The 26,346-nt window shown below is 47.8% G+C and overlaps 9 non-coding genes across 9 annotated transcripts; all 9 read left to right on the forward strand.

Moving 5' to 3' along the window:
- Positions 1–2,704: 2,704 nt before the first annotated feature.
- Trnai-aau (transfer RNA isoleucine (anticodon AAU)) lies at positions 2,705–2,780 on the forward strand. The gene has a single exon. It is a non-coding gene; the product is annotated as a tRNA-Ile (tRNA).
- A 516-nt stretch (positions 2,781–3,296) lies between these two features.
- On the forward strand, positions 3,297–3,370 carry Trnai-aau (transfer RNA isoleucine (anticodon AAU)). The gene has a single exon. It is a non-coding gene; the product is annotated as a tRNA-Ile (tRNA).
- A 155-nt stretch (positions 3,371–3,525) lies between these two features.
- Trnai-aau (transfer RNA isoleucine (anticodon AAU)) lies at positions 3,526–3,599 on the forward strand. The gene has a single exon. It is a non-coding gene; the product is annotated as a tRNA-Ile (tRNA).
- A 156-nt stretch (positions 3,600–3,755) lies between these two features.
- On the forward strand, positions 3,756–3,829 carry Trnai-aau (transfer RNA isoleucine (anticodon AAU)). The gene has a single exon. It is a non-coding gene; the product is annotated as a tRNA-Ile (tRNA).
- Positions 3,830–3,984: 155 nt separating this feature from the next.
- On the forward strand, positions 3,985–4,058 carry Trnai-aau (transfer RNA isoleucine (anticodon AAU)). Its single transcript has one exon. It is a non-coding gene; the product is annotated as a tRNA-Ile (tRNA).
- Positions 4,059–14,296: 10,238 nt separating this feature from the next.
- On the forward strand, positions 14,297–14,370 carry Trnai-aau (transfer RNA isoleucine (anticodon AAU)). Its single transcript has one exon. It is a non-coding gene; the product is annotated as a tRNA-Ile (tRNA).
- A 156-nt stretch (positions 14,371–14,526) lies between these two features.
- Trnai-aau (transfer RNA isoleucine (anticodon AAU)) lies at positions 14,527–14,600 on the forward strand. Its single transcript has one exon. It is a non-coding gene; the product is annotated as a tRNA-Ile (tRNA).
- A 6,193-nt stretch (positions 14,601–20,793) lies between these two features.
- On the forward strand, positions 20,794–20,868 carry Trnat-ugu (transfer RNA threonine (anticodon UGU)). The gene has a single exon. It is a non-coding gene; the product is annotated as a tRNA-Thr (tRNA).
- A 5,042-nt stretch (positions 20,869–25,910) lies between these two features.
- Positions 25,911–25,984, forward strand: Trnai-aau (transfer RNA isoleucine (anticodon AAU)). The gene has a single exon. It is a non-coding gene; the product is annotated as a tRNA-Ile (tRNA).
- The last annotated feature ends 362 nt before the right edge of the window (positions 25,985–26,346 follow it).

The following is a 26,346-nucleotide window of genomic DNA, read 5'->3' on the forward strand; positions in this document are numbered from 1 at the left end:
TTGGAGGACGAGGGATTTGTAAAGGGCATTGCAGATGAGATGCAGAAGCTGCTCGATTAGCGGCCCAGTATTTTTGCCGTTCAATGGGAATATTTCAAGGAGGGGCTAAAAAGTAAAGCCATAGAAAAGAGCTGCTCCAACCGACACAAAGAAAAGCAAGAGGAAAAAGCAGCGCGCGAGCAACTGCAGTTCTTAATAAGCATGGAGAGTACCGAGGCTGGGAAGTATGCGAAAGATATAAGGGATGTGAAAAGCCAGCTTGAAAGAATAGACACTGAAAGGTATAAATCAGCAGTTATACGCGCAAGAGCACATAAACTGTGGGCCGGTGAAACACCAACGAAGCGAGCTTTAACAGATGAAAAATGATACGCTTGCCAAAAACAAATCAGGCAGATAAGAAATGGTGAAATTTCAAGCGATGCTAATGTAATCCAGCAGGTATTTAAAGAGTATTTCAGCGACCTTCTTGGCCATGCGAGAGAGATGGGTGATGCTTTCTGTTGTGATTTTTTGTCTCTCCTGCCCAGACTTGAGGACGATGTAAAGGAGCGTCTTGAGATGCCCATAACTGAAAATGAAATTGAAACTGCAATAGAAGACCTACAGACTGGTAAAACTCCAGGACCTGATGGGCATGGTGCCGAGTTTTATAGGACATTTAAGCCCATAGTCGCTCAGTTACTGTTAGGAGTATTGACTGAGGCGTATGAGCGAAAGCAAGTACCATGCACTGTCATTCCCTACATCGCACATAGTGTTAATCCCAAAAACAGATGACCCAGAGAAGCGTTTGTTAGTGGGCGCCCGATCAGCCTCACCAACGTTGATTACAAAATATACATGAAAGTTCTAGCGAAGAGATTACAGGGCGTGATAACGAAATTGGTTGGACCGCATCAGACTTGCGGAATCAAGGGACGTAGCATTGCCACGAATGTACACGTCGCACGAACAGTTTTGGAATGCTGTGATGCGCTGGGGGATCGAATTGCAATGATGCAACTAGATCTGGCAAAAGCCTTTGATCGCGTCTCACATGATATTATTTTTTGCATACTAGAGCACGATAACGTAGGACGGGTGATCATAGAAGGCGTCAGAATGGCGTATGCAAACTACAGTACGCGCATCATTGTAAATGGTGACCTCTCAGACAAGCTGGTAGTGCGTTCGTCAGTAAGGCAGGGATGCCCATTGTCGCCCCTTCTGTTTGCGGCATACCTAGAACCACTCTGTTTGGCTGTAATCAAGAGTGAACGCATCTCAGGCTTTCGTTTACAGTCAGCACATGTCAAAATCCTCGCTTATGCGGACGACATTGCAGTATTCTGTTCAAACAGAGACAGTATTACTGAAGTGATCAGCGTGGTTGATGAATTTTGCAAGCAAACGGGGTGCCTGATAAACTGGGATAAGAGCTCTGGTTTTTGGCATGGTGACTGGGAAACGATGCCCGATCATTTCGCGCGACTGCGATGGTCTTGTCTGCCAACGTAGTATCTCGGTGTCCCCCTTCAGTATTATCGGGATCCAAGTGAATGTTGGAATGAGCAAGTGTCAAGGGCGAGGGAGAAAGCAGATGCATGGCAGGGTAGGCCGTTATCAATGTTTTCGCGCGCCTCCGTCTGCAACCTTTTCCTTGTATCCAAAATATGGTACATTATGAATGTTTTGTGTGCAACGCGGGCCAGTATTCAAAAGATACACCGTGTTTTTGCAGTTTTTATTTGGGCGTCTAACTGGGAGAGAACCAGTCGTACCAACTTGTTTGTTTCTGTTAAGGAGGGAGGGCTTGGCCTTGTGCACTTATTTCTGCGTCAAGTTGTGTCGCGTTTTATATTCCTCCGAGATCAAAGGGATACTTTTCTGAGGACTGCTATCCAAGTAAGGTTGCAGAGACATCTCTCAGAAATCCTTGTGTCATCGTCTGAGAGTATGTATGGGGCTATCAGTGGGTATATGCGAGAGGTTGTACTGTCTTTCCGGCTATTGCATGTGCGTTTTTCCATGGAGTATTTGTGCAATGTTTCGAGACGAAATCTGTATAAGAATCTTGTGGACACAATGTTGACGATTCCTATTTATCGTTTACCTCACCGTGGAGGCCCAGGGCAAGATGTTCTGAAGCGAGTTAAGAGAATGCCGGTTAACCCATCCGTGAAATCCTTTTTCTTTAAGTTACACTCTAACACACTTCCTGTTAAGACGTGGCTGCATGAAAAGGGGATTTTCGTCCCATGGACGATTAACTGCCTGTTATGCAAAAAGCCTGAGACAGTAGAACATGTGTTCCTTGACTGCTGGGACCCAATTTTTCATTGGGATGTCCTCCAGCGAACCGTCAAAAAAGATTTTCCACTGGACCCATATGGCATCAGGTTCTTGCCCATCGCAAATGAAGCAGAAGTACCATTTGACCTAATCATGCTTTTGGGCCTCCACAGTCTGTGGAAGACGCGAATGCAAGTGCGACATGCAGATGTTAACGTCCGTTCGACGCGCGAAAACTTTATTGAAAGTGTTGTGGCCCTTAGGGAAGTGTATCGGGCGCAAGCTGAACCGCCCGAATGGATTTCTGTACTCGATGACTTGACTGTAATGAAAAGATTTTAATCCCTCCTACGTCAGCCAAAGTAGGCTGATGTTTTTATCATTTGTATTTTGTTGTTTTGCTTGTCACCATCGGCAATAAAGAAAAAAAAAGGCCTGCTAGCTCAGTCGGTTAGAGCGTCGTGCTAATAACGCGAAGGTCGTAGGTTCGATCCCTGCGTTCCTTTTTATGCATCCTTTTATCCACGGTGTTCCTTTTTATGCGCACTCTGACGCCTTCAGTCGTTATTTTTACTTTTTCTTTATGCGCAGTCGGTTTTTTTGTCTTGTGCATCCGCCACCCACGCGCCGCAAGGGTGACTCACATTTGTCGTTTAACTGCTTCATCTATCTTCTCATGTGGCCTGCTAGCTCAGTACGCTTTTTGCCAATAGATACCTCAGAGCAAGTACCGTACGACCTCATTATGGTCCTGGGCCTCCACGCTATGTGGAAAACTCGCATGCAATTTGAACATGCAGACTTGGTTGTAATACCGGTGCGAGAACACTTCATTGAGAGTGTTGTTTACGTGAGAGACGCTTACAAATCACTGCCTGATCCACCACAATGGATGTATGTACTCGATGAACTGGTGTCACTGAAAAGATTTTAGTGCTGTGTTGGCCAAAGTGTGGCTGGCACGTTTTATCATTTGTAACATTTGATTTTGTACGTCGACGACGGCAATAAAGATAAAAAAAAGCCTGCTAGCTCAGTCGGTTAGAGCGTCGTGCTAATAACGCGAAGGTCGTAGGTTCGATCCCTGCGCAGGCCATGGTGTTCCTTTTTATGCGCACTCTAACGCCTTCAGTCGTTATTTTTACTTTTTCTTTATGCGCAGTCGGTTTTTTTGTCTCGTGCATCCGCCACCCACGCGCCGCAAGGGTGACTCACATTTGTCGTTTAACTGCTTCCTCTATCTTCTCATGTGGCCTGCTAGCTCAGTCGGTTAGAGCGTCGTGCTAATAACGCGAAGGTCGTAGGTTCGATCTCTGCGCAGGCCATGGTGTTCCTTTTTATGCGCACTCTAAAGCCTTCAGTCGTTATTTTTACTTTTTCTTTATGCGCAGTCGGTTTTTTTTGTCTCGTGCATCCGCCACCCACGCGCCGCAAGGGTGACTCACATTTGTCGTTTAACTGCTTCATCTATCTTCTCATGTGGCCTGCTAGCTCAGTCGGTTAGAGCGTCGTGCTAATAACGCGAAGGTCGTAGGTTCGATCCCTGCGCAGGCCATGGTGTTCCTTTTTATGCGCACTCTAAAGCCTTCAGTCGTTATTTTTACTTTTTCTTTAGGCGCAGTCGGTTTTTTTGTCTCGTGCATCCGCCACCGACGCGCCGCAAGGGTGACTCACATTTGTCGTTTAACTGCTTCATCTATCTTCTCATGTGGCCTGCTAGCTCAGTCGGTTAGAGCGTCGTGCTAATAACGCGAAGGTCGTAGGTTCGATCCCTGCGCAGGCCATGGTGTTCCTTTTTATGCGCACTCTAACGCCTTCAGTCGTTATTTTTACTTTATCTTTATGCGCAGTCGGTTTTTTTGTCTCGCGCAGCCGCCACCCACGCGCCACAAGGGCGACTCACATTTGTCGTTTAACTGCTTCATCTATCTTCTCATGTGGCCTGCTAGCTCAGGCTACTTCCGGCCGTGATAGCAAACGGACGCGCTTGTGGAATGGGCTCCACCGGAGCGGTATCAGCGGCCCGGGTGGGCCGCTGAAACAGGTTTTTTGCTGATGACTCCCAGGACTATGAAGTTGTTCTGCCGTCGCTGCCAACAGGTGCGTCTGTTGCGAATACTGTTTTTCTTCACGGGGATTTGAAAGCAAGACCTTATCGTGTAGAAGATTTTCGGGACATGTTGGTTCATCTTGGAGTGCTCCCTGAAGTAATAGCTTTGGGGCCGTTCCAGATGAACCACGTTTGGGCCGTCATGTTTAAAAGTACCGAAGCTACTAAGAAGATGGTAGGAATCGGTGAAGTACGGTTCAAGGAGAAACGGTGCCTTGTGGTTGACCCCGGAAATCAAGAATGTGCGTGTGAAGCTCTACTGGGTGCTACATAATTGTAGCAGACGAAGAAGTGCCTTCTCCTCTGGCATCATACGGGAAAGTGAGTGATATGTACAAGGAGCGCTGGCAAATGCATGGAATAGCTGACAAGGGCTCGTCAACGCGCACACTTGGTCTGAAGCTCAAGCCTGGTGTGACGCTAGAAGATTTACCCCATCAGTTGCGGGTTGCAGGAATGATGGCTTTACTCGTCGCACCGGGACGGCCCCCGCTATGCTTGAGGTTCCATGCCACGGGTCATATCAGGCGTGACTGCCGGGTACCGCGTTGTGCTAAGTGTCGGCGACATGGGCATGATGAAAGCAGCTGTGTGCGAATCTACGCAAACGTGGCGGGCGTCAAAGCGAACGAAGAAATATCGACGGAACATCTAATGGACGAGGCAGACGCGGCTGAAACTACCCCCGAGGCAGACAACTCGCGAATTCCTGGTGCAGCTAGCGCCACCCATCTAATCCAAAAGGATGCAGCCTTTACTGAGGAAGTGACTGCGAATGCTTCCACCGAGGCTGCAGAGACACAGGTGACGTGCGCCCCAACGAGCCAAGGCAATGCACCTCGCATGAGGGTCGAGGAAGACCCTGTAACTACAGATGTCACTATGAGTAGTGCCAACAACCTTGCGTCAAAATGACTCCATGAAGATGGCAAAGACGGGCACGTGACCGACCAGATTGACACGGATGAGCCGCCAGTGAAGACACCTATTCGAAGGGCTACATTGAAATTAACACCGAAAATACCACTCGAGCCACCGCCCGAGCGGAAACCGCCGGCTCAGCCGGCGACGTGACGTGACGTCCTTTTTTTTTTCTTTCAACCGGACAATAGCAGCGGAGTTGACCGGAAGAGACAATTCGTCGATGCTGCCACGGCGAAGTCAAAGTTGGAATCAAAATGGCTGGAGTGACATGGATATGCTTTATAAATGTGAGTGGGTTGTCTTGTGTTAAGGAAGGTACTACCATGCTGCTTTGTGTAGCGTAAAAAAATGGCAATTACTCTTCAAACACCGCTTTATGTGGGCACCCTTAATTTGCAGGGCTTGTCGACGCGGAGGAAGCAATACCAGCTGAATCAACTTTTTATGGAAAATGAGCTGGACGTAATTGCCATACAGGAAACAAAGATTGGAAGTGAAGAAGGAACAAACCGCATGGTTGAACCTTTTAGGGTGTACTACAATGTATACGTTTCGCATGCAATTGGTACCGCCGGTGGTTGTGCGCTGTTTCTGAAACACTCCACAGGAATATCTGTTCACAGTGTGTACGCGTGTGACACTGGACGGCTTATTGTATGTGACATAACGTTGAAGGCCCAGAATTTCCGAATAGTTGGTTTATATGCCCCAAACGTAGCAAATGAGTGCAGATTGTTTTTTTTTAAAGTGTTGAACATTATCTGACCTGCGACAGGACTGTTATAATAATGGGGGACTTTAACTGTGGTGTGCTGAGTAGAGGATAGGGCAAGAGATTCCCCGATACGGGATGCGAGTGTATCAGTATTAAACTCACTGAATGTCGAACACGAATTAGAAGATGTAGCGTGCTTCCTATCAAACGGTACATTGCCTCGGTTCACCCACTACCAGCGGGACAGCCAAGCTTGACTGGACCGAATCTATGTTTCGGCAGATTTGGCACTCTTTTGCAATAAATACGATGTTAAAAACGTTTCTTTTAGCGACCATAGCTTGGTTATATGTACGCTAGGCCCGAGGAAACCAGCGAAGTTTAACTGGGAGCTGTGGAAATGCAATGTTAAGATCCTCGATGACGAGTATATGTGAAGGAAATAAAAGGAAAAATTGGTGATCTACTGGAAAGTGAACCGGGGTGTTACGCTGAAGCATGGGAAGATTTCAAACAAAACGCGAAAATTTGAGCTATTGAAAGAGCCGGCGCATTGCGTAGACAGCAAAGGAAAGAAGAAACTGAGATGCAAAGTCGGCTTGACTTTTATTTAAATGCGGAAACTGCAGCTCCGGGTACCTTTGCCAGAGAAATAAAAGAAGTTAAAAGCAAACTAGATGTAATTAATACAGAAAGATACAGAGGAGCAGTAGTACGCGCACGTGCGGAAAAAATATATATGGGTGAAAACCCGACCAAACGTGCTCTATCAGACGAAAAAAGCTATGCGTCGCGCAACGAAATAACAGCGATAATGTACAGAGATGAAGTTGTGCGAGACGAGAAACTGATACGACGCGCTTTTGTCGATTATTATCAAGAATTGCTTGGCCACGAACCACAGATTGAGGAAGCTTTTCCATGCGATTTCTTGAGGCTCATGCCAAAACTAGAAGAAGAATTTAAAACGGAACCTCGAAGCTCCAATCAACGTTGCAGAAATTGAGTGGGCGATCGGTGATTTGAGTGCAGGGAAATCACCAGGCCCTGATGGTTTGGGTTCAGAATTCTACAAGGCTTTTAAAACGGAAATAGCAGTTGTCCTTCTTAACGTAATAATTGAGGCATACAGAAGAAAGAAATTACCCCCTTCTTTCAGGCAGAGCCATGTTGTACTTTTTCCAAAACAGACGATCCAGCTGCATAGCTCTCAGTATGAGCGATACCGACCAATAAGTCTAACGAACACGGACTACAAGATTTTCGCTAAAGTTTTAAGCAGAAGACTTCAAAGCGTTATAACCAAGCTTGTAGGGCCACATCAGGCTTGCGGCATAAAAGGAAGGTCCATTCTGACCAACATACACGTGGCTAGAACAGTCCTGGAGTGCTGCGATGCCTACTGCGGGAAAGTCGCGATGTTACAACTCGACTTAGAGAAGGAATTCGACAGAGTGGCGCATAAAGTCCTTTTAAACATTATAGAAGATATCAATGTCGGGACGGTCCTGATGGAAGGTATAACAATGTGTTATGCGGACATTTTTTGCAGGATTAAAATTAATAAATCATTAACTGCAAGTTTCCAGATAAAGTCCTCTGTTAGGCAAGGATGACCCTTGTCTCCTTTACTGTTTGCGCTGTACCTGGAGCCTTTCTGTTTGAAAATCATGTCGTCAAGTGCAATAAACGGTTTTAGGTTGAGCACAAGCGTAGTTTAGCGACTCTCTTACGCTGGGGGGGGGGGGGGGGCACGACGACATTGCGGTTTTCTGTGCTGACCAAGTAAGTGTCAGGAACGCGGTCACTGTCGCGACCAGGGCAGTGTCGCCTGCCATTTTGTAATATGACAGGCAGCGTTATCAAGTGGGACAAATCGTTGGGCCTTTGGCATGGGGATTGGGATGACACCCCTGCAGTCTTTGAAAGCATGCAGTGGACGGTTTTACCAACGAAATACCTCGGGGTGCCTTTGAATCACTACAGAGACACTAATGACTATTGCAAGAATGAAGCAGAGCAAATAGAGGAAAGATCGACCAAGTTTGGAGGGAGAGATCTATCTATATTTGCAAGGTCAACAGTGTGTAACCTCTTTCTTGTAGCCAAGATCTGGTGTGTTCTTTAACTATTGTGTGCGACGAGAGCAAGCATTCAAAGGCTGCACAGGGTGTTGCAGTATATATATGGGGGTCAACATGAGAGCGTACAAGCCGCAGAAATTTATTTCGCTCAGTGAAAAATGGCGGACTGGGCTTGGCGCATTTGTTTTTAAAACAAGTAGTGTCCAGATTTTTCTTTGTGTGGGACCAAAGCAATGTTTTCCTACGTACTGTGATTCAAATGAGATTATGTGATGTTTTGCCGGCGTTCATTGTGTCGTCTGATCGGGTTAATGGGCCGAAAGTACGAGGCTTCCTGCGAGAAGTCGTCTGGTCTTACCAGTTCCTCGCGGCACGGTTCTCGTTGGAGTACCTCAGCAACGTCACTCGGAAAAAACTATATAAAGATGTTATTGATGTATATATGCCAGAACCATTGTATCGCTCCATGTTTCCAGCAGGGGCTGGCAAAGACGTACTGAAAAGGGTGAAGCGGATGCCAGTACGATTTACGGTTAAAACGTTTTTCCATCACTTGAACACCGGAACTCTACCCGTTAAACAGTGGTTAGAGCAGAAGGGTATCTTCATGCCTTGGACGATAAACTGCTTACTGTACAAACAACCGGAAACTACCGACCATATTTTCCTTGATTGTGAAGATGCCACCTTCTTATGGGACATACTGCAGCGTACCTTAAAAAAAGATTTGCCGCTTACCCCATATGGCATCTGCTTCCTCCCAACCGCAAACGATAAAGGAGTGCCGTATGACATGTTTATGGCGCTATGTCTTCAGAACATATAGAAAACCAGAATGGCAGTGTACCATGCCGACATGAACCCCCAGCCTGCCACAGAATACTTCAAAGAAGGTATCGCCTTTATTCGTGAGATATATAAAGCACAGAATGATCCACCAGAATGGCTGCTCTTGTTAACTTGACGCGGTTTTTGTACCCACGTTTGCCGAAAGCAAGCAAGCAAGCGTTTTTAATTACAGAGTGTAGCATGTATTAATGATTGTTTTATTTTGTACCATTCCTGAGAAAGGAAATAAAGAAAAAAAATGGGCGGCTAGCGCAGTCGGCTAGAGCGTTGTGCTAATAACGCGAAGGTGCTAGGTTCGATCCCTGCGCACGCCATGGTGTTTCTTTTCATGCACGCTCTAACGCCTTCAGTCGTTATTTTCACTTTTTCGTTTTCTTTATGCACAGTCGTTTGTTTTCTCGCGCTGCCGCCACCCACGCGCAACAAGGGCGCCTCACATTTGTCGTTTACTGCTTCATCCATTCTACTCATGTGGCCTGGTAGCTGATTCTGCTTCCGGCCACCGAGCGTGACGGTTCGTGGGATCATGGCATCTTCAAGGGCAGCGACAGCAGTCACTTTTGGCCGTGGTAACAGGACTAACGAAGATAAGGAATACCCGTTTATTCTGCCTCAATTGCCAAAAGGACGAGTGGCGATTAACACCGTGTTTTTGCACGGGGATGTGCGTGCCAGACCCTACAAGGTCGAGGATTTTAGGGACGCCCTGCTGCCGACGGGCTTGCTACCGGAGGTGGTGTGCATAGGGGCGTACCAGATAAACCACGTCTGGGCGGTGAACCTCACGGACGCAACCGCCACGAAACGGCTGATAGCCCACAAGGAACTGCAGGTGAAGGGACGACGGTGCGTCATCGTCGACCCACAGGACCAGCAGGTGAAGCTTAGGCTTCACTGGCTACTTTACGGCGTGGCAGACGAGGACATCCGGAATGCGTTCGCGGCTTTCGGCAAGGTGGAGGAGGTCAGCCGGGAGAGGTGGCGCGTCCAAGGCTTGGGGGACAAGACGTCAACCACCAGGAACGTACTGCTCAAGCTGAAGAGCGCTGTCAAAGTGGAGGACCTTCCTCATCAGGTCCGCGTCGGCGGAGAGTTGGCCTTGGTGGTTGTTCCCGGCCGGCCCATGCAGTGCTTGCGTTGCCAGGGCACGGGACACGTTCGCCGGGAATGTAAAGTCCCCCGCTGTTCACGGTGCAGACTTTTCGGCCACGAGGACGCTTCCTGCGTGAAATCGTACACCGCCGTGACGGGCCCGGCTGCGACTGACGTTGCGGCAGAGGACGTCATGGACGTGGTGGAGGCGGAGGACTCTGCGAAAGGAGCCGGAGAGCCGGTGCCACTGGCGACGAGCGGTGCTGCGTTGGCCGGGAACGCAGGCGTCAAGGTGGCTGAGGCTGCTGCGATGCCGAGTGCGTCGGCACAAGTCGCGACTCCAGAAGATCAGGCGACGGGGGGGGGGGGAGGGGCGTTAGTGGAGATGCACCCATCGACGACACGAAGGCAATGCAACAGGACGAGGCCGTCAACGACGACGACCGGACTACGACTCCCGCTCCAGTCAAGCGCACCCACGACGTGACAAAGGACCGAGATGAGGGTGCAACGAGCTCCAACGAGGGACCGCCGACAAAGATGCCTCTTAGGAGGCGAATGGGCTTCAAGCCAAAGCCCAACATCCCGCCGGAGAGAAGGCCTGGCGACAAAGCGCCTCCCCCGAACAACGCTGGCAAGCCAGAAGGTTCCAGAGACGGCTAGCCGAGGGCTAGTCGTGAAAGGTAAGCACCATGCTCTGGGCCTACTTCATTCTTTAGTACAGCATGGCACCTGACCCGTCTCTCAGTATTGCCACACTAAACGTGCGAGGCTTGGCGGCTAGCCGTAGGCAAAGTCAAGTCCTACGGTTGGTCACTGACCACGACATAGATGTTTTAGCTGTCCAGGAGACCAAGGTAGACGGGGAGGAGGAGACCGGGAGCATGGTGCGGCGTTTCACGTCTAGATATTATGCGGTCGTGAGCCACGCGGTAGGGACGTCCGCTGGATGTGTCCTGTTGGTTAAGAAGTTACGAGACCTGGTTGTTCAAAGTGTGTTTTCATGTCAATCCGGAAGGATTGTATTTTGCGATTTTGTTTTGGGTGAAGTTCAATTTCGAGTTATATGCATATATGCGCCAAATGGTGTAGAACAACGGGCATTATTTTTTCGAATCTTTTTCAGGTATATTAGCAGTGAAAAGTGCATGCTTTTGGTTGGAGATTTGAACTGTGTTTTGAGTGCTCGGGACCGATACAATAATGGTGGTATCCGCGATAAAAGCAGTCATATATTGTCTAGGCTGATCAGCGAAAGTGAACTAGACGATGTATGTGAGTGTCTCGAGGGAGAGCGGGAAGTCATGTATACGCAATTTCAAGGGAGTAGTCATGCGCGGTTAGACCATTTGTACATGTCACAGGACATGTTTCCAAAGTGCCACAGTTATTATGTTGCACCTGTGTCGTCCTCAGATCACTGCTTGGTGAACTGTAACATAGGTATGAAGAAGAAGAGCGAATCTTTTAACTGGGACCTATGGAAAATGAATGCCTTACTACTGAAATACGAGCCATTTGTAGAGGCAATACATGAGGCCGTTAAGGAAGTATGCGATGAACGTACGGAAACCATAGCAGAGAAATGGGAATGGTTCAAACAGAAGGTAAAAATGAAAGCAATAGAAAGATTGAACTGCTTAAAGTTTGAGAGGGAAATGAAAGAACGAGACTTACGAAAGATACTTAATCAGCTGATAGCGCTGGAGTGCGAAGAGCCAGCGGCGTATAAGCAAGATGTACGAACCATCAAAGAAAAAATCGAACAGTTGGACAAAGAACGCTAACAAGGTGCTATTGTGCGCGCAAGAACAAACGCATTAGTAGCGGGGGAGACGCCCACCAAAAGGGCGCTTGGACTTGAAAAAGCTCATGGTCGACGTAATCATATCGATAAGATCTCGTGGAATGGCACACTCGTCGACGATAGTAAGAGCATAGGCCGAGCGTTTTTAGAGTATTACCAGTCACTGTTTGCATATCAAGAAGCCAATCTAGATGAGTTCAAAAGGGTCTTTCTGAGTCGCATGCCGCGATTGAGTGACGACACGAAGGACCTATTAGAAGGCAATATAAGAGAACACGAAGTCGAAAAAGCAATAAATGGCTTGAACAATGGCAAATCACCCGGACCTGACGGTCTGAGCGCGTGTTTTTATAAAGCCTTCAAGAAAGAACTGTCGCCCCTGCTAACAGACCTGTTTAACGCCACGTATGTGAACAAAGCTTTGCCACCTTCTTTTGGTAAAGCGCATACCATCTTGATACCTAAGAGTGACAAAGCGGAGAAACTTAGGCTCGTGACATCTTATAGGCCGATATCTTTAACCAATGTCGATTATAAGATCTTCATGAAGGTTTTGCAGCCAGACTTCAAAGCGTCATCAAAGGAATAGTCGCAAACCACCAAACGTGTGGGATCAAAGGGAGGTCAATTTTTTCGAATATTCACACGATGCAGTGCGTGCTCGAATGCTGTGACATCACTTACGATGGCGTCGCCGTGCTCCAGCTTGACCATGAGAAAGCGTTTGACTGTGTGTCTCATGATATTTTGTTTGCTATTCTGGATCACGTTAATGTAGGTGCCATCATCACTGAGGGAGTGGCATTGGCGTATCAGAACTGCACAACACGCCTAATTGTGAATAAATCATTGGGGGCCCCCATTAACGTCATGCGTTCTGTGCGTCAAGGCTGCCCCCTCAGTCCTCTTTTGTTTGCAGTTTAGATTGAAACGATGTGTTTGGCGATAACTGAGAATGATCAAATACGCGGTTATAGCTTGGCAGCCACAGAAGTCAAGCTCCTAGCATATGCCGATGATATCGCCGTGTGTTTCACAAACAGAAAAAGCGTAACGGAAACAATACGCGTGGTGAAACAGTTTTGTGATGTGACGGGCAGTAAAGTGAACTGGGTTAAGTCCCTCGGTTTGGGGCACGGAGTGTGGTCCTCGGCCCCGGACATCTTTGCGAATGTGAGCTGGGTGAAAACTCCTACCAAGTATCTCGGTGTTCCCTTGGACAGCTACAAACAGAGCGAGGAATACTGGACGAACCAAATAAAAGAAACAAGAGAAAAAGCAGACAGGTGGAAAGGCATCAACCTGTCCATTTTCGCAAGGGCAACTGTATGTAATATGTTTTTCATTACGAAGTTGTGGTACGTCATGCAGACGTTGTTTTGTTGAAGGGTAAACGTGCAAAGGTTGCACAGAGTGTTCGCCGTGTTTATCTGGGACTCCAACTGGGAAAGATGCAGCCGAACAAACCTGTTCAGGCGGGTGAAGGAAGGGGGGCTGGGCTTGGCGCATCTTTTTGTACGACAGCTTGTCAATAGATTTTTGTTTTTTCGGGATGTGCGTAATCCATTTCTCCGAACGGTATTACAGCTCAGGTTAAGAGCCGCTTTGCCGGCACTCATTGTTAGTAGCAATATTATGCCAGGAACGATTCGCGGCTATCTTAATGAAGTAGTCGATAGTGTGCGCTTTCTTTCAGTGCGTTTTTCTTTCGATTATTTATCCGGCGTGAAAAAAAAACATTATATAGAGATGTATGCGATATTCTATTTCCAGTGCCATTGTACAGAGCGATATACAGTGGAGGACCAGGACAGGATGTCCTTAAACGGGTGAAAAGAATGGAGGTACCTACTGGGGTAAAAACATTATTTTTTAAGCTACACGCAGGAACACTGTCTGTGAAAATATTCATGGAAGAACGTGGCTTCCTTGTACCATGGGGCTCACGCTGCTTGATTTGCAAGCAACCTGAAACCGTAGATCATGTGTTCTTGCATTGCAGGGAAGGTGTGTACTTCTGGGACGTCCTAAAACGGACAATCAAGGAGTTTCCGTTGAATCCGCATGGGATCAGGTACCTAGCGATAAAGAATGAGGACGGAGTTCCATACGACTTAATAATGCTCCATGGCTTCCACTGTTTATGGCGGGCACGGATGGCTGGGTACCATTGCGACCCAGACGCCAGGCCTGCTCGTATCTATTTTCGAGACACTATGTCTCGCTTCATTGAAATAAAGAAAACACAAGATTGTGTTCCCGATTGGCTGTCGAGGCTAGAACCTCTGACAGCATTAAAAGAGTTTTAGTTCGACAATGCCAGTCCATGTTGGACTGCTGGCTTTCATGTTTTTCAATATGTTTTGTAGTTATTTTTGTGATATTGTTCTGTAGTGTGTGCTCTGTACATTGTCAAAGACCGGCAATAAATAAAAAAAAGTGGCCTGCTAGCTCAGTCGGTTAGAGCGTCGTGCTAATAACGCTAAGGTCGTAGGTTCGATCCCTGCGTAGGCCATGGTGTTGCTTTTTATGCACACTCTAACGCCTTCAGTTGTTATTTTTACTTTTTTCTTAATGCGCAGTCGGTTTTTTTTCTCGCGCTGCCGCCACCCACGCGCAACAAGGGCGGCTCACATTTGTCGTTTAACTGCTTCATCCATTCTTCGCATGTGGCCTGCTAGCTCAGTCGGTTAGAGTGTCGTGCTAATAACGCGAAGGTCGTAGGTTGGATCCCTGCGCAGGCCATGGTGTAACTTTTTATGCACGCTCTAACGCCTTCAGTTGTTATTTTCACTTTTTCTTTTTCTTTATGCGCAGTCGGTTTTTCTATCTCGCGCTGCCGCCACCAACGCGCAACAAGGGCGGCTCACATTTGTCGTTTAACTGCTTCATCCATTCTTCGCATGCGGCCTGCTAGCTCAGTGGACTCCACTTCCGGACACCGTCGGGTACGGACGTGGTTGACATGAGCTCCGTCGGCATCGGAGCGGCTTCAGCGGCCGAACAGGGCTGCGGTACCAGGACAAATATGAGCGAGGATTCGGAGTATCAGGTGCCGCTGCCACAATTAGCAACTGGGCGAGTTGTTTGAACGCTTTCTTTTTACACGCAGACATGCGTGCTAGACCGTATCGCGTGGAACATTTCCGGGACATGCTGGCAAGTTTGAAGTTACTGCCCGACATAGTTGCGCTGGGGGCGTCTCAAATGAGTCACGTATGGGCAGTAACATTCAAGGACGGTGAAGCTGTGAAGCAAATGCTATGTGCAAGAGATGTCAAGGTCAAAGAGCGGCGTTGCATGGTTATCAATCCTGGGAACCAAGCGGTGCGTCTAAAGGTACATTGGATGGTTCACAACCTTCCGGATGAGGATGTGTGCGAAGCCTTGGCACCCTTCGGCACTGTCAAGGACATTAATAGAGAACGGTGGCGTGTTCAAGAACTGCGAGAGAAAGGTTGGTCAACACGGCTTGTCAATTTGGTGTTGCGGAAGGGACTGACAGTGGAAGACGTGCCACAATTGTTGCGTGTCGCGGGGGAACAGGTCTTGGTAGTAGCACCAGGCAGAGCACGGCTTTGCCTTCGGTGCAGGAACACCGGACACATCCGTCGGGAATGCCGCGTTCCTCGTTGCGCACTCTTCCGTCGCTATAGGCATGACGAGTCGCAGTGCATGAAAACATACGCGAGCGTGACAAGGCCAGCAGCAAAAGAGGAAATGGTTGAGCTTCTAATGGATGAAGCCGAAGTTGCTGAAGTATCTCCTGGTGATGCGGATCAGACGAAGGTACCGGTGGCGCCCCTGAGCAAGAGCCACGTGGACCAGAGGAGGGAAAATCGCCCTGGACAAGTGAGCCTGAAGATGAAGTGAAACAGAGCGCAAAAAACGACCCAAACATGGTTGACAACGCAGATATAGAACCATCAAGCACCGATACCACTTGCAGCGACGAAGCGTATGCTGAGGAAATGGAAGTAGCTGGCGTAAGCGGGTCCGTCGTGAAAAGAACTCGCTACCAAACCGACCGCGAGGACGGCGACTTAGGAGACCCTACAAGCGAGGAACCGCCTGCAAAATCGGTGGTTACGCGTCGGCCGACCTTCCGACCGAAACCAATTATCCCGCCGGATAGACAACCGGCGGCTACAAAGCTCAAGTAGGACGCGAACACGTGCCTGCGAAGGCGCACGGGCGGAGAACCACGCACCATGGCTACAAAATCGAGAAAGGTCGTGTGCTACGCATCCAAGGTATGCGTGAAGACGGTTTTTGGAAATTGTGGAAATCTGTGTATACTGACATGCATGCATCTGTTGGACGTTATGCACGTTGGGTGTAGGCGCGGAATGGGCGATATGCGGTCAGTTTGTTTTTAATCGACAATGGCAGTGAATCTGGTGAGAAGACTGCGAGTGGCCACGCTTAATGTACGTGGCCTTGCCGCAAGCCGTCGGCAATATCAGGTCAGCCGCCTCCTTGCAGAAAATGAACTGGATCTTGTTGCAGTACAAGAGACAAAGGTTGAAAGCGAAGAACAAACTGATCGCATGGTAGCCACTTTTATGATGTATTATAACACTTGTGTGTGCCATGCTGTGGGGACGTCCGGGGGCTGTTTACTTTTGATACGAAAGAGTTTGGGTATCACTGAGCAAGCGCTCACTGTAAGTGAAACTGGTCGTCTTATCGTTTTTGATTTTTCTTTCAGTGGTTTTCAGTGGAGACTTATTTGTGTGTATGCGCCCAATGATATGCATGAAAGAAATGTGTTTTTCGCCGAAGTTGAATAGTAAGTTGTAATAGCGATAGGTATATCATATTTTTTGGGGACTTCAATTGCGTCTGTTATGCTCAAGATCGCGCTAAGCGAACCGCAGTGCGGGACAAAAGTGCTCTGTTTTTGAACAACTTAGTTCAGGAATACAATTTAGAAGATGTTGGCCGTCTCTTAATCGGTACAACACAACTGCAATATACGCATTGTCAGCGCGACAGTCAGGCGAGATTGGATAGAGCGTATGTTTCGCTTGACCTTGTACCAATATGTAACGGCTATGTAGCACAGCCGGTCTCTTTCAGCGATCATAGTATGGTGTTTTTTACCATTGGCACCCGACCAAAACAGTCGCGTTTCAACTGGCAGCTTTGGAAATTTAATCAAAACCTTCTTGGAAGATGAATGCTTTGTTACCAGAGTAAAAGAAGAAATAGCAAAAGTATTAAACGACCAGCCAAGGGACTATGCGGAAGCATGGGAAGAGCTAAAAATTAAAGTTAAAATGATCGCGATTGAAAGGGGATGTGTTAGGCGCCACAATGAAAAAATTAAGGAAAAGGAGCTCCAACGACAGCTCTAGTTCTTGCTTGAGATGGAGAGTGCCGAACCTGGAAAGTTTACAGGTGATATTAGCACCGTTAAAAACGAATTGGAAGCAATTGACATTAGAAAATATAAGGCTGCTGTGATCCGGGCGCGAGCAGAGAGGCTATGGGTCGATGAGAGGCCAAACAAACGCGCCCTGGCCGATGAAAAGTGGTATGCTACGAAGAATGAAATTCAACAAATCAGGTATGATGATAAGATCACATCGGATCAAATAAGGATAGAAAACGCCTTTGCAGAGCACTATCGGAAACTTTTTGGTGAAAGGAAACTGGTGGATTGAGGTTTTGAAACAGATTTCTTGAATGCCATGCCGCAACTTGATGATGACGTAAGAGAGAGATTAGAAGAACAGGTCAGCAAACGTGACATCGAGCATGCGATAGAAGAGCTGGCTGACGGAAAGGCGCCGGGGCCGGATGGGCTAGGATCTGCTTTTTATAAAGCTTTCGCACCTGAAGTGTCATATCTATTATTAGAAGTGTTCGCTGAGGCATACGAGAAAAAGCAAGTACCTACATCATTTTGTAGAGGCCATATGGTCCTAATCCCAAAAACAGACGAACACGAGAAGCTGCTATCAGTAAGCTCATATAGACCAATTAGTCTTACAAATACAGACTACAAAGTATTAAAGAAAATCCTGGCGAAGAGGCTACAAACTGTGATCAACGATATTGTCGGGCCACACCAAACATGTGGCATCAAAGGGCGCACCATTTCCACCAACACTCATGTGGCACACAGTGTACTCGAATGCTGTGACGCCTTTTCAAGTCGAGTTGCCATGCTGCAGATTGACCTAGCGAAGGCATTTGATCGAGTGTCACATGAAGTGCTGTTTCTTATTCTTAATTACGTAAACGTTAGCAATGTTATTATGGAAGGAGTAAAAATGGCATATCGGGACGGTACTATACAGATTATCATTAAGAAAAACCTGAGTGAAAGGATTTCAGTCAAATCCAGCGTCCGGCAAGGATGTCCGCTCAGCCCCCTGCTTTTTGCGGTGTACCTTGAGCCATTCTGTTTAGCCGTGATCTGTAGCGAGAATATTAGAGGATTTAGACTGCAAAGGACCGAAGTAAAAATGGTGGCGTAGGCGGATGACATTGCTGTTTTCTGCGATGATCGAGAAAGTATCCGAGAAGTCGTTTGCGTGACAAAAGAGTACTGCAAGCAAACAGGATATGAAATAAATTGGGAAAAAAGCTGTGGCATATGGCATGGTCATTGGGACGTAACGCCAGATTGTTTTGCATCGGCACCATAGAGAAACATACTACGTAAAGAGTGGCCACAAGGGCCGTTTCGCGGCCGAGCAATTGAGGGTCTGACCACCCGCCAGATGGCGTAGCGACAAGCGCTTCCACTTCGCTTCAAAGATAGACAGGTTATCATGCCTCCAGCGGGCTGCATCGACGCGTCATATATTTCTCTATGACGTCCCCTCTGTGGTGTCCCGTCTCCACAGAAACGTTGATGCTGCGCCGGCTGCTCCGGTCATGTGCCGCTGGATACGCCCACCTCGCCGCGCTTTCAACACGCCGGTTCGCTGCTGCGGTAAGTTGCATCCTTTTGTCTGCACTAAGAATTTGCAGTTGTTTGCGTTCAACATTGTTAAAGAGATGTTTATTGATGCTGATGGAGTGTATTTTTGCGTGCGTAGCATACAATATATGCTTCGGCGCCCACCGAGGTTGGTTCGTAAGCGCGGGCTGTACATAACGCGTTTCTGTCATTGCTAAACCATTCTTGTTCTGCCTGCTCTTTACCTGCAATTTTAAGGATATGTACTGAAATTAGTTGTGTGCAATAGGATCTTGGTAGTACGCTTGTAAACAAGGAAAAATTAAGAATTTTGTACTGTGCCACTACTGCTTCCTGTTGTGTGTAATTCAGAAGAACGGCAAAAAAGTGAGAACAAAAACAACAACAAAATCTCTGACCGCATGATTTTATGCTGTTCGCATGAGCAAATTCCGTTTTGCATGGTACATCGACAACCTTGGTTGTTTTTGTTTAGTAAAAAGATTGCGATCTGCTAGTTTATACGCCTGTTTATGCCAAAAACACAGAACCAGGGCTTCACTAAAGACAACGTAGTTGAACACTTAAACAGCTAGGTAAATCATGTTGAAAAGCGCTGCTGTCAAAACCAAAACCGAGCCAAACCAGGCGTCCCAAATCTCGGAAGACAAAATTGACGGTCTGACCAGCCGCTGGTCGCGCTGGTAGCAGTGCAGTAGCTGGGCCACAAGGCCCTACGGCAGTGTCCGCTCTTTACGTAGTATGTTTCTCTATATCGGCACGCTGGACGCCCACACCAGCAAAATATCTGGGAGTGCCACTCCAGCATTACAAAGATAACAAGGATTAGGTTGGACGAAACTGATAAGATGAAGGAAAGAACAGGTGGCTGGATGGGACGAGGCTTGTCAATGTTCGGCCGCGCTAGTGCTTGTAACTTGTTTTTAGTGGCCAAAGTGTGGTATGTTATGCAAATTCTGTTCCTGTCTAGAGTGAATGTGCAAAAGATACATAGGGTATTCGCTGTGTTTAGTTGGGGTTCCAGTTGGGAAAGGGTCAGCCGCAGTAATTTGTTTCGGTCAGTTCGCAGTGGTGGACTGGGTCTCACTCACTTGTATATCAAGCAGCTTGTGTCGCGCTTTTTCTTTTTACGAGACCAAAGTGATGGTTTCTTGCAAACAGTATTTCAAGTACGGCTGGCAAAAGCTCTGCCAGAGTTCATTATAGCGTCTTGTGAAGATAGAGGGCAAAGTGTGACTGGATATATGCGTGAAGTGGTTATGTCTTTTCGTATCTTACATGGGAGGTTTTCCTTGGAATATTTATATACCATCACAAAGAAAAAGCTCTATAAGGATTTAGTAGATGTTATGTTGCCAATACCTATATACCGAACTGTAAACTGTGGAGGACCAGGAAATGACGTTTTGAAGAGAGTAAGAAGGATGCCCGTAAGATCTACAGTTACAAGTTTCTTTTTTAAATTGCATACCAATACATTGCCACTAAAGACATGGTTAGAACAGAAAAAGGTTTACGTGCCATGCAGAGCTAACTGCTTACTCTGCAAAAAACCGGAGACCATTGATCATGCTTTCATTGACTGTTGGGATGCAATATTTCATTGGGACATCCTACAACGAACGCTCAAATAAGATCTTCCAATCACACCGATAGCTATACGTTTCTTGGCCACTGATAATGAACGTGAAATACCGTACGATACGTTCATGCTCCTGAGCCTCCACAGCTTGTGGAAGACAAGAATGTCGGTCCGTGATGCTGATATAAATGTTCGCACGACACGTGAAAATTCCATTCTCAGTATTGCAGATGTTAGAGAACATTATCAAGCGCAAATCGAGCCTCCTGAATGGGTGGCTATTCTTGATGACCTTGTAAATTTGAAAAGATTTTAATATGACCACGTCAGTCAAGTGTGACTGATGTATTTTATACGTGTACTCACGTTTTTTTTTGGTTTAGTGTATTTCTGTCAAAACAGGCGACAAAGAAAAAAAAAGCCTGCTAGCTCAGTCGGTTAGAGCGTCGTGTTTGTAACGCGAAAGGCCGTAGGTTCGATCCCTGCGCAGGCCACGGTGTTTCTTTTTATGCGCGCTCCAACGCCTTCAGTCGTTATTTTTACTTTTTTTTTTCTTTGGGCGCAGTCGGTTTTTTGTCTCGCGCAGCCGCCACCCACGCGCAACAAGAGCGACTCACATTTGTCGTTTAACTGCTTGATTCATTCTTCGCATGTGGCCTGCTAGCTCGATTCTTTCGTCGGCTGTCGTGTGCGTCGGACGCAGGAATCCTGAGCTCCAGCGGAGCGGCGATAGCGGCCGTGGGCGGTCGCGGAAACAGGCTTGACGAAGTGGACGATAGCGAATGTCAGGTTATTTTGCCGACTCTGCCCACCGGACGTGTTGTTTTAAACACGGGTTTTTGCACGGAGACGTACGAGTGCGACCGTTTAGAGCCGAAGATTTTCGATGCGTGCTGACCTAGACCGGAACGCTCCCTGACGTGGTGGCGTTGGGGGCGTACCAAATCAACCACGTCTGGGCTGTGACTTTGAGCAGCGCGGAAGCAACGAAGCGGCTTCTCGCCTTCAAAGAGCTAAAAGTGAAGGGACGCTGGTCCCTCATCCTGGACCTGGAGGATCAACAGGTGAAGCTGTGGCTCCACTGGATGCTTCACGGCGTGACCGATGAGGATATTCGGACGGCGCTAGCGGCGTTTGGAAAAGTGACCGAAGTGACCCGTGAGCGGTGGCGTGTTCAAGGCGTCCAGCAAAAGGGTTCAACGACCAGAACCGTGGTTCTAAAGATGAAGCCTGGGATGAAGGTCGAGGACCTGCCACACCAGATAAGAGTTGCAGGAGAGCTGGCCCTGGTAGTGGCGCCTGGACGGCCGATGCAGTGCTTGCGCTGCCGCGGCACGGGCCACGTGCGCCGAGAGTGCAAGATACCACGGTGTTCAAAATGTAGACGGTTCGGCCATGGTGATGCGGCGTGCGTACGGAGGTACGCAGCGGCTACAGGATCCGCATCGACGGTGGAGGTGGCGGACCACCACTTGGATGTTGTCGAGGTGGAAGAAGCTGAAAAAGGAGCCGGGGAAGACAAGCCAGCAGAGACTCCTAATTCTTCGGCTCTTGAAGGAAGAGGCAAAAATTTGTCCAACGAAGAAAGCAAACAACCGACAATGACACACGGTGAAGGAACAGAAGGCGGAGGGGCGAGTGATGCAGAGGGCCTACAAGAGCCGGACACATCGGAACCAGGGAGCAGCTAGGAGCCCCTCGTTAAGAGCGGCGCCCGAGTGACGAGCGTCACCAGCGCAGCGAAACGCACGCACACCGAACGCGGGAACGAAAAGGACCAAGCGACAGACGCTAGCAATGAGGAGCCTCCAACGAAAACGGCGCAAGGGAGACGACTAGGCTTAAGACCAAAACCAATCGTACCGACGGACGCAAGAGTCGCCGAAAAGCAGGCCTTGAAACAAGGTCGCCGACCTGCCCAAACAGACGGTACCGGTGACAACAAGTGTCTAGCGACGCGCTAGACGCGAAAGGTAAGCGCTATGCTCTCGTTCTCTGCTAACCGCTGCAAAATTGCTTCTGCTCTTACGCTTAAGCTTAAAGTTGCCAGTCTAAATGTGCGAGGTTTAGCCACGAAGAAAAAGCAGAGCCAAGTGCTGCGCCTTTTAACTGAGCAAGGTATCGATATGCTTGGTATACAAGAGACAAAGGTCGAAGGGGTCGAAGAGACCGAGAGCATGATGCGGCGTTTCACGTCTAGGTTTTGGGCTGTTGTCAGTCACGCAGTTGGTACTTCTGCCGGTTGTGTCTTGTTTGTGAAAAAGCTGCCAGTTCTCCTGTATCAGTCGCATTTTTCACTTCCTTCGGGACGAGGAGTTGTCAGTGATATTGTGTTTTGCTCTGCTCAGTGGCTCGCTGTCTGCATATATGCACCCACTGCAGTTGATGAGAGGGCGGCCTTTTTCGAATCCGTTCAGCAATATATGAACATGGAAAGGCAGCTCATCCTGTTGGGCGACTTCAATTGTGTTCTGAGCCCCAGTGACAAAACTAGCGTGCGCACCTTCAGGGATAAAAGTACTGAGGTTCTTTTTCGTTTAATTGACGATTTTGCTTTGGAGGATGCGGGCGATGGTCTCGTGAGCAAGAGCCAGCTTAAGTACACTCATTTCCAAGGGTACCAGCCACGCTCGACTCGACAGGATTTACGTGTCTGCATGCTTGATCCCAAAGTGCCATGGCTATGACGTAGTGCCTGCGCCTTTCTCGGACCATTGCATGGTTGAATGTTCCATTGGAGCCACACAACGAGGCAGCTGTTTCCAGTGGGACTTTTGGAAATTGAACAACCTACTGCTCAATGATCTAGAATTCACCAGAGTTGCGGAGGAAGAAATTAGTAAAGTCACTGGTGGTGGAATGCATGAATTGGGCCAAGAATGGGAACTATGCAAGTAACAGATCAAAATAAAAGCTATTGAAAGGGTGAGCTGCATGCGGTACCAGGAAAAAATAAATGAAACGCAGTTAAAGACTATGCTAGAAAAATTACTAGCTCTGGAGTGCAACGCGCATGGCTTATACATGGATGACGTCAGGAAGATAAAACAAAAGCTAGAACTGAATGCAGAAGAACGCTATCGCGGAGCGCTTGTCCACGCCAGAGTGCAGGAACTAGACGCGGGGGAGACGCCCACAAAGCGGGCGTTAGGGATGGAAAAAGCACACGCAAGGCGGAATCACGTCAGTGAGATAGAATGGGCGGGACGCAGCGCGACAGATAATGAAGAAGTCGGGCAAGCTTTTTTTGAGTATTATCAGGCATTGTTTGATCAGCGGAATGTTGACCTGGACCGGCTTAAAGAAGTTTTTCTGAGGGAGATGCCACGACTAGACGAGGAACGAAAACTAAGACTAGAAACGGCCATTAGTGAGCAAGAAGTACAGCGTGCAATAGATAATTTAAACCCTGGGAAGTCACCTGGGCCCGATGGCTTGAGTGCAGCCTTCTATAAAGCATTCAAGGAACAACTAGCTCCATTGCTGACTGCAGTATTTAATGAGGCATATGAAGTAAATGCATTGCCGAAGTCGTTTGGGACGTCACATACTGTACTTATTCCGAAAACTGATAAAGCAGATAAACTTAAGCAGGTATCGTCGTACAGACCTATCGCCCTGAAAAATGTGGACTATAAAATTTATATGAAAGTTCTTGCTGGGAGACTACAGAGTGTTATAGGCGAAATAGTCGGCCCTCACCAAACGTGTGGGATCAAAGGTCGTTCCACCGTTTACAACATTCACAAGGCGCGATGTGTACTCTAATGCTGTGATGCCACATATGCACGTGTGCCGTTACTACAGTTGGACTTAGAAAAAGCTTTTGATTGTGTGCGACATTGTATTTTGTTTTGCATATTGGACAACATCAATATCGGTTCAATCATCTGAGAGGGAGTGACTTTGGCGTACCACAACTGCACTACGAGGCTAATTGTTAACAAATTGCTGGGGGCCCCATAAACGTACGACGTTCGGTGCGCCAGGGTTCTCCCCTCAGCCATCTATTGTTTGACATCTATATAGAAGCGCTATGTCTTAATATAATACAGAACGATACAGTCCATGGATTCAATGTACTGGCGACCGAGGTTAAATTGCTCGCCTATGCAGATGATGTCGCGGTTCTTTGCAGGGACAAGGAAAGTATTACCAGAACAGTCGAAGGAGTGAAGCGCTTCAGTGAGGTAACCGGAAGTGGGGTAAACTGGGGTAAGTGCCTGGGATTTTGGCGCGGAGAATGGCCTTCGACCCCAGACACATTCGCCAACGTGGCTTGGGTTACGACGCCACCAAGGTACTTGGGGGTGCCGCTGGAATTTTATAAAGACACTGATCCATACTGGCGAGCGCAGGCGCAAGAGACGCGAGAAAAAACGGACAGATGGAAAAGTTCTCGTCCATCAGTCTTCGCAAGAGCTACGGTGTGCAATCTTTTTTTGATCAGCAAGTTGTGGTACGTAAGGCAAGTGCTGCATTTTTCCAGAGTAAATGTGCAGAAACTGCACCGAGTTTTTCCTGTCTTTGTTTGGGCGTCCAGTTGGGAGAGGTGCAGCCGCACCAACTTGTTTCGGCAGGTGAAGGCCGGTGGTTTAGTACTGGGACATTTGTTTGTGCGACAGATTGTAAACAGGTTTTTTATTTTTCCGAGATGTTAGAGACCCATTCCTGCGTACGGTGTGTCAACAAAGACTCGGGGGAGCATTGCCTGATTTTGTGGTGACGACGCAATATGTTTCAGGTGGCGTTCGTGGTTTCTTCAGAGAAATTGTTGTAAGTCTCAAATTTCTAAACATACGTTTTTCGATGGAGTACTTGAGTAGCGTTAGAAGGAAAAAAATTGTACAAGGATGTTTGTGATGTGGTGTTTCCCGTTCCCTTGTACAGGACTGTATACTCTGGAGGCCCAGGTGGAAATGTTTTAAAGAAAGTAAAAAAAATGCAGGTGTTGCCGAGAACCAAAACCTTTGTTTTTTCATGTCACACACTGGAACTTTAACTGTCAAGTCTTTTCTAGAGGAAAGGGGTTTCTTTCTACCTTGGGGTTCTCACTGCCTCATATGCAAGCAGCTTGAGACAATAGACCATGTTTTTCTTCACTGCTGGGAAGGGGTATATTTTTGGGATGGGCTACAAAGAACCATTAAAAAGAATTAGCGCTCGACTCTTACGGGATCCGGTACCTGCCAACAGATAATGAGGATGGTTTTCCGTTTGACCAGATTAAGCTGATGAGCCTCCACAGTATGTGGCACTCCCGAATGGCTGGCTATTTTTGTGACCCAGACGCAAGACCAGCACGCATCTAGTCCCGCGAAAGTGTGCACAGGTTTCTGGAGATATTGAAAGCACAAAAAGATGTTCCTGAGTGGCTGTCAAGGCTGGAGCCTTTGGTAGTGCTCATGGAATTTTAAAATGAAAACACCTGGCCGCAGTGGCAATTTGGCCACTTGAGCGATCTGGCGTACTGTCTATTGTTGCGTGTTCATTTGTTGTACTGTGTCGAAGCCCGGCAATAAAGAAAAAGAAAAGTGGCCTGCTAGCTCAGCCGGTTAGAGCGTCGTGCTAATAACGCTAAGCTCGTAGGTTCGATCCCTGCGCGGGCCACGGTGTTTCTTTTTATGCGCGCTCTAACACCTTCAGTAGTTATTTTCACTTTTTATTTTTCGTTATGCGCAGGCGGTTTTTTTTTTGTCTCGCGCAGCCGCCACCCACGCGCAACAAGAGCGACTCACATTTGTCGTTTAACTGCTTCATCCATTCTTCGCATGGGGCCTGCTAGCTCAGTCATTCTACTTCCGGCTACCGTTCGGTACGGACTTTGAATGCCCCGCTCCGTAGGGGCGGAGTTTGTGGCTATGCCAAGCCGTGGAAACAGGATGCCTGAGACCATTGAACAGGACTACCACGTTGTTTTGCCGCCTCTGCCTACAGGTTAGTGTGTTTTAAACACCGTTTTTCTTCACGCC

Source organism: Dermacentor silvarum, chromosome 1 (genome assembly GCF_013339745.2).
Source record: "Dermacentor silvarum isolate Dsil-2018 chromosome 1, BIME_Dsil_1.4, whole genome shotgun sequence".
Classification (NCBI taxonomy): Eukaryota; Metazoa; Arthropoda; class Arachnida; order Ixodida; family Ixodidae; genus Dermacentor; species Dermacentor silvarum.